The sequence below is a fragment of the Podarcis cretensis genome, assembly GCF_951804945.1.
Source record: "Podarcis cretensis genome assembly, chromosome: 1".
NCBI classification, from domain to species: Eukaryota; Metazoa; Chordata; class Lepidosauria; order Squamata; family Lacertidae; genus Podarcis; species Podarcis cretensis.
The window spans coordinates 105,648,225-105,654,382 of record NC_137170.1 but is presented as its reverse complement, the minus strand read 5'-3'; positions in this window follow the sequence as shown (position 1 = coordinate 105,654,382).

Below are 6,158 nucleotides of genomic sequence, written 5' to 3'. Positions count from 1 at the left end.
CATCGAATTTGAATAGGACTTTTTATCGCCTGGGAAACTGCAGAAATGGAACACTATTTTGTCTACAGAGGTCTACACACTAAAGGAGACAATAGATTTATCTATTGAAGAATGGAAGGGACTTGATGTAATGTTTTGTTCCTGAATAACAAAGCCTCTGCAGAGGAATTAGAAGCTTTTTGGAATTAGAACACTTGTGCAGGAGAGCAGGGGAAAAAAAAAAAAGAGGAGGAGAGAGAACAACAAGAACAATAAGAATAGCAAGAACTGGACAAAGTTGGAAGATAGACTCCTTCCAAGATTGGACATGTGAAACCAAAGATGACCAAAAGATGGCAAAGACTAATAAAAAGATGGCAAAGCGGACTGGTGAAGGACTGTGGTTTAGATGTGGGAGCTCCAGGATGACAGTAGACATTGATGGACATTGGGAACGCAACCGGGAAAGGGGGGAGGGAAATTTGGAATCCAAAGGGTGTTAAATTACTTTTTTTTTATCTTTCTGTTTATCTTAATCTGTATTGCATATTAAAGACGGGAACTTGTGGAAGGGAACAGGTCGATTTTAGGGGATGGGAAAATATTTTTTTTAAATTGGGCCAATGATAATAATTTTAAAATTTGGGGTAAGAATTTGTTGAATCTATTTGAAAGAATTGGAATACAAGAGGGGGAGGGGAGGGGAAGTCCTGGAAAGATGCCAATGAAAATAAGGTTTTAAATTTGGATGTTTTTCTTTTTCTGTTATATTTGAAAATCTTTAATAAATATTATTTTAAAAAAAACAAACAGAAATAGTGCTTCAGGTTAAGAAATTTGCCTCAGGATGAGAACAGAAATCGTGCTCTGGCGGTGCGGCGGCAGCAGGAGGCCACATTAGCTAAAGTGGTGCTTCAGGTTAAGTACAGTTTCAGGTTAAGTACGGACTTCCGGAATGAATTAAGTACTTAACCTGAGGTACCACTGTAATGGCAATGGTGCCCACATGAGAGGTGCCAGAACTCAGTTCTGGTGAGTTCCCACTGAAAAAATCCCTGCTGAAGACATTAGTTTAAATCAATTTCATCTGAGTTTAGGAATACAGCTGCAGAATTTGTGTTGGAAAAGTGGTGTAAGAAGTGATACAGATCTGGAGTACAATTATGAATGACTTTATAGTCTGCCCTTAAAACCCTTGGGAGTTGTGTCCAGCTGTGTCCTTCCATGCACAGAAAGCTCTGACTGGATTAGAGAAGATGTAATGTTCACAGGAGTCTTCCCCCCCCTCCTACTTCCGCCTCTAGCTCCCTGCACCTTCCTTTGGAACATGGTGGGAAGTGGAGCAGAAGGAGGTGCTCAATAAAGAAGGAAATTTGCTAAAATTTCTCATTTCCTCCTGTACCCATTAATCAAAGCACCTTCCATAAGCAGAAGGGCACAACCTGAGCCCATTCATTCTCAACAGAAACATGCAAGTAGCTTGGGATGGTTATCAAAGCTGACCTTGCAAAAGTTACATTATTTAGGGGTGCAAAGACGAAGGGAATAAACTCTACGCCAGGATTTGCTGCAGAACTGAAAGATTTTTAGAAAGATTGGCATCTGTAGCTGTAAATCTCAGTTTCATGCATCACCTTTTCTACGTCCCTCGCTCATACTTGCTCAATCAATGTATTGATTCAGCTAGAGTCTTTTATTCATTATTTGTGTTTATACCTTGCTGCATAGCATGAAAGTGTTCAGTACCGATTCATTGCTTATAACTATCGGTCATAACAATATAAAACAGGGAGGTGGACATTGTAGAATGAACGAGGTGAGAAATGAAACAAAAATTTATCAAGCATTGACTGCCAGCTTAATTAAAACCTGGCAGTCGATCCAGGAAATGAAATAATTGCTAAATTTCACTTAACCCAGTTAGATGCCTATCATTCCATCATACCACTTTCTATTTTACTTTTTTTAAAGTAGTTATTAACTGTAACAAAGGAAACATGCAAAAATTAAAATTAATTGAAACAAGCTTCTGCAGTATAATATTTTGCATTTGATTCATAACATTTGGATAATGTTCTTGAGAAGGAAGCGACTCAATATTGTGAGATCCTTATTACAAAACAAAAAGAAAAGCTATCTTTGGACTTTGCCCAATTGGTACCTTTTTTAAAACGACAACAATAACAGATCAGCAAGATATATTGAATACTTCATATCAATAAACAATTAGATACATAATAGGGAAGATACTCAACCACCTTGAGTCCACACAGTAGTAGAGAAATAGGTTGTGTGGTAGCTGCACTGATTTATGTTCAAGAACTGCTGGCAAAGGCATTGATTGGAACCTAAGAGTGAGTTCCTCAAGCAAAACATCTAGCATCAAAACCTAGCCCTCTAGGTTTGAATCAAAAGTGGCTTGCTAGGTGGGTCAGCCCCATTCCAGCATGTTTATGCCACAACGTCTTTCCCACCACATCACTCCTCTTGTGGTAAGCCACAGTGATCCACCTGCCAGGAAGCAAAAAAATGACTCCACCCCAACTGGTGAGCCATTTCTTCTGGCCTGGATTATGCCGTATTTAAATGCATTGTACAGTAGACTTTACCTAGTTAATTTGTCTGAAATGCTATGCATTTACGCCTGTATGCTGCAGTAGGATATTGTTACAGAATCCACTGAAAACGTCCCATGCAGAGAAATGACTGAGTCTTCTAGTTTGCTATGATGCTGGAAGGAGAATGTTGAAACTAGACTTAATAAAGCCTTTCTAATTTCTATATTTTAATTCAATGGCTCCGAATTACAGGAGAAAGAGAGAGAGATCAACTGTTGGGGGTTAATTCTGCAGATTTCAATAGACTTTACTTTTAAGGAAGCAGCTGGCATCAGAAATGTACAGCCTAATTCTTCTGGGTACAGTAGTATTAAACAAACTCCTAGATTATTCAGTGGTTGAGTATTTTGCCAGGATATCTTGCCAATGCAGTATTGTGGGCTGGCATGGTTACAGCGGCAACAGCCTCCGATGCCAGATGCTGTGTCAGGTAGAGCAGCTGCATTGTACTAAATAAATAGCAACCATTTATAATGGGACTGCAGCTGACAGGTAAGCACAGCTGGTCAGACATTGTTTCACTTACTGATCACAGGATGCCTCTAGCTAAGTCAGCACACAACACCCTGCTGCTAGAAGAGTCTATTTGATCAAATGGTGGGAAGCATTTTGGTAAACCTTCCTCTTGAATCCCAGTGTGGGCACTGGAGCCAAATGTGGCCACTTTCAACTTGTTAATCATCTCTTTCCCTGATTTTTGAGTATCTGTATGCCTATATGTGTTGTATTGCCAACCTAGCAGTTCGAAAGCACGTCCAAGTTGAAGTAGATAAATAGGTACCACTCTGGCGGGAAGGTAAACGGCGTTTACGTGCGCTGCTCTGGTTCGCCAGAAGCGGCTTAGTCATGCTGGCCACATGACCCGGAAGCTGTATGCCGGCTCCCTCGGCCAATAAAGCGAGATGAGCGCCGCAACCCTAGAGTCGGCCACGACTGGACCTAATGGTCAGGGGTCCCTTTACCCTTTACCTACGTGTTGTATTATCAGGCTTAACTACATGGGGCACTAAGGTAATCTCTCGTAAGCACATCATGGTTTTAAATTTTTGTGTATAGGTGAGGGGACAATTTTTGTTGAGAATGCATCATTCAGGAAGGGAAGTTTTAACCTTTCCTCCACCCCCACACAATTCAAGAAGTGTCACTGCTCTCCACACACCCATACTGTCCAGGTAGGCTTTGAAAAAACAAGCTCCCATAGCACTAAATAGCATACATATAACTCCAATGATCTGGTCCCAATCTGGATCACATGCATACACACCATGCTGGTAAGTTGTGCTTAAAAGTCCCTGTGCACTGAAAGACAAAGTGCTAACTTTTCCTCTAGTTGGCCCCTAACAGGAGAAACTGGCCAAATGGTGACATTTAAAGGGCAGGAGGAAGTGTAATTTTGCCTGAGGGGAAAGAGGGAACATGTGAAAATTTACAGGAGGATGCAGAAGGCTTGGAGGCTGGTAGGATATCAGCAGGGAAAGATTGCCAAGAAGAGGAAGAGAACCCTATTGCTTCTTCAACTAGTTCACAGAAGAATTTGGTGTTAAAGTTTTAAAGATGCTGTGCTTAAGCAAAAGTTACTTAAGAGGAAGGCCCCATCTGCATGACACTTTTAAAGACACATACCACTTTGAATAGTCACAGCTTCCCCCAAAGAATTCTGAGAAACTGTTTGTTAAGGGAGCTGAGAATTGTTAAGAGGCCCCTATTTCCCTCACAGAGCTACAATTCTGAGTAGTTTAAGTCAATCTCTCTTCCTAGCGAATGCTGGGAATTATTACGAGGGGAATAGGAGTCATTTATTTATTTAAAAGTGTTTATAAAGGGCTTACTGTTTAAAAAATAAGTGGTGTATAGTCTAAAAAGCAAACAACATGCCATTAAAACTAAATCACAGACTAAAGCTGAAACAAGCAGTATAAACACAAATAAAACACATTTTAAAGAGGACATGTTATGATAACAATAACAACAATATAGATATTTCAACTTCCTGAAATTATCCAACTGTTTTTTGATGTTGCTGATTTGGCTAAGCTGCTCTCAAAATCTCCTAGTGGTTATAGATGACTGAAGCAGCAGATTAAGAAATGAATTTCTTAAAACAAAATAAACAAGCTGAAAAACCCAGAAATGCTTTCATTCAGCTGGTGAATGAAGCAAGGCCAGTGTCAGATGTGGCTTTATTATTATTATTATTTCTCTACAACCAGGCTTACCTGAAGTGTAAGCTCTGATAGTTTATCCCCATGCACCCTGCCGCTGGACTGCCTGGTTAATTTCTGGAAAATCTATTTTTAGGAAAGGGGGAAAGAAGCACTTGGCAGAACATCTTTATTTTGAAAGCAGGAACCACAACTGCTTCCAGGATTCTTGTGCAATCCTGGAAAGAACAGAATGGCTTAGCCATGTCCTTTGCAAAAACTTGGAAAATTGTGCTAGGGGTATAGAATTCTCCCTGCAGTCTGAATCCTTTTCTTTTTCTTCTTCCCTTTCCAAAGCTAAGAAAGACCATTGTGTTTAGGATGCAGCCTCCTTACACACCCACTCAATGTCCCTTTGTTTCTTTGCTGGATCAGTCCAAAGGTACATCTAGTAGACCTTTGTCTTCAGTTTTGGCCAGACAGATGCCTGTGGGGAAGATCACAAGCACCTATGATACCACCCACTGATGGCTGTCTCCCTGAGTCCTGACCCATCATCTATTACAGCCTCTGTACCTGTCCAGGTCCTAATCCACCCCACCTTTCTTTCAAATTGGCAGACTTCTTTGAGGTCCCATTAATTGCCTTTTGTTGCTTAGCACTTCATTTAAAGGCACACTGGGACTCATAAATCCTTTTTGCTACATAGGTTTAGCTCAGAAATGGGGAACATGTGACATTTCAGATGTTGGATTATAACTCACATTATCCCTAACCACTGCCCTTGTTGGATGGGGCTGGTAGGTAAAGGTAAAGGTAAAGGACCCCTGGATGTTTAAGTCCAGTCAAAGGCAACTATGGGGTTGCAGCACTCATCTCACTTCAGGCTGAGGGAGCCAGTGTTTGTCCGCAGACAGCTTTTCCAGGTCATGTGGCTAGCATGACTAAGTAGCTTCTGGCGCAAGGGGACACCGTGACAGAAGCCAGAGCGCATGAAACACCGTTTACCTTCCCGCAGCAATGGTACCTATTTATCTACTTGCACTGATGTGCTTTTGAACTGCTAGGTTGGCAGGAGCTGGGACAGAGCAATGGGAGCTCACTCAATCGCAGGGATTTGAACCACAGACCTTGTGATTGTCAAGCCCAAGAGGCTTAGTACTTTAGACCACAGTGCCATCCTTGAGGCTGATAGGAGTCCAGCAATATATGGAGGGCTGCTGGTTTTTCATCCCTAGCTTAGCACTGCAAATTAGACAGGGAAGCTATCCCTCCCCAACACCTGTGGTCTCAAGGCTGCTCAGGTTGCAATCATGCAATTGATGTTGTGTGTAGTTTGGCCTACCTAGAATGTCTCAGCAGGACTTGGCAGTTCAAAGTAGATATGTGCAGGCCGCAATCCAACCCTCACTCTAGTAGA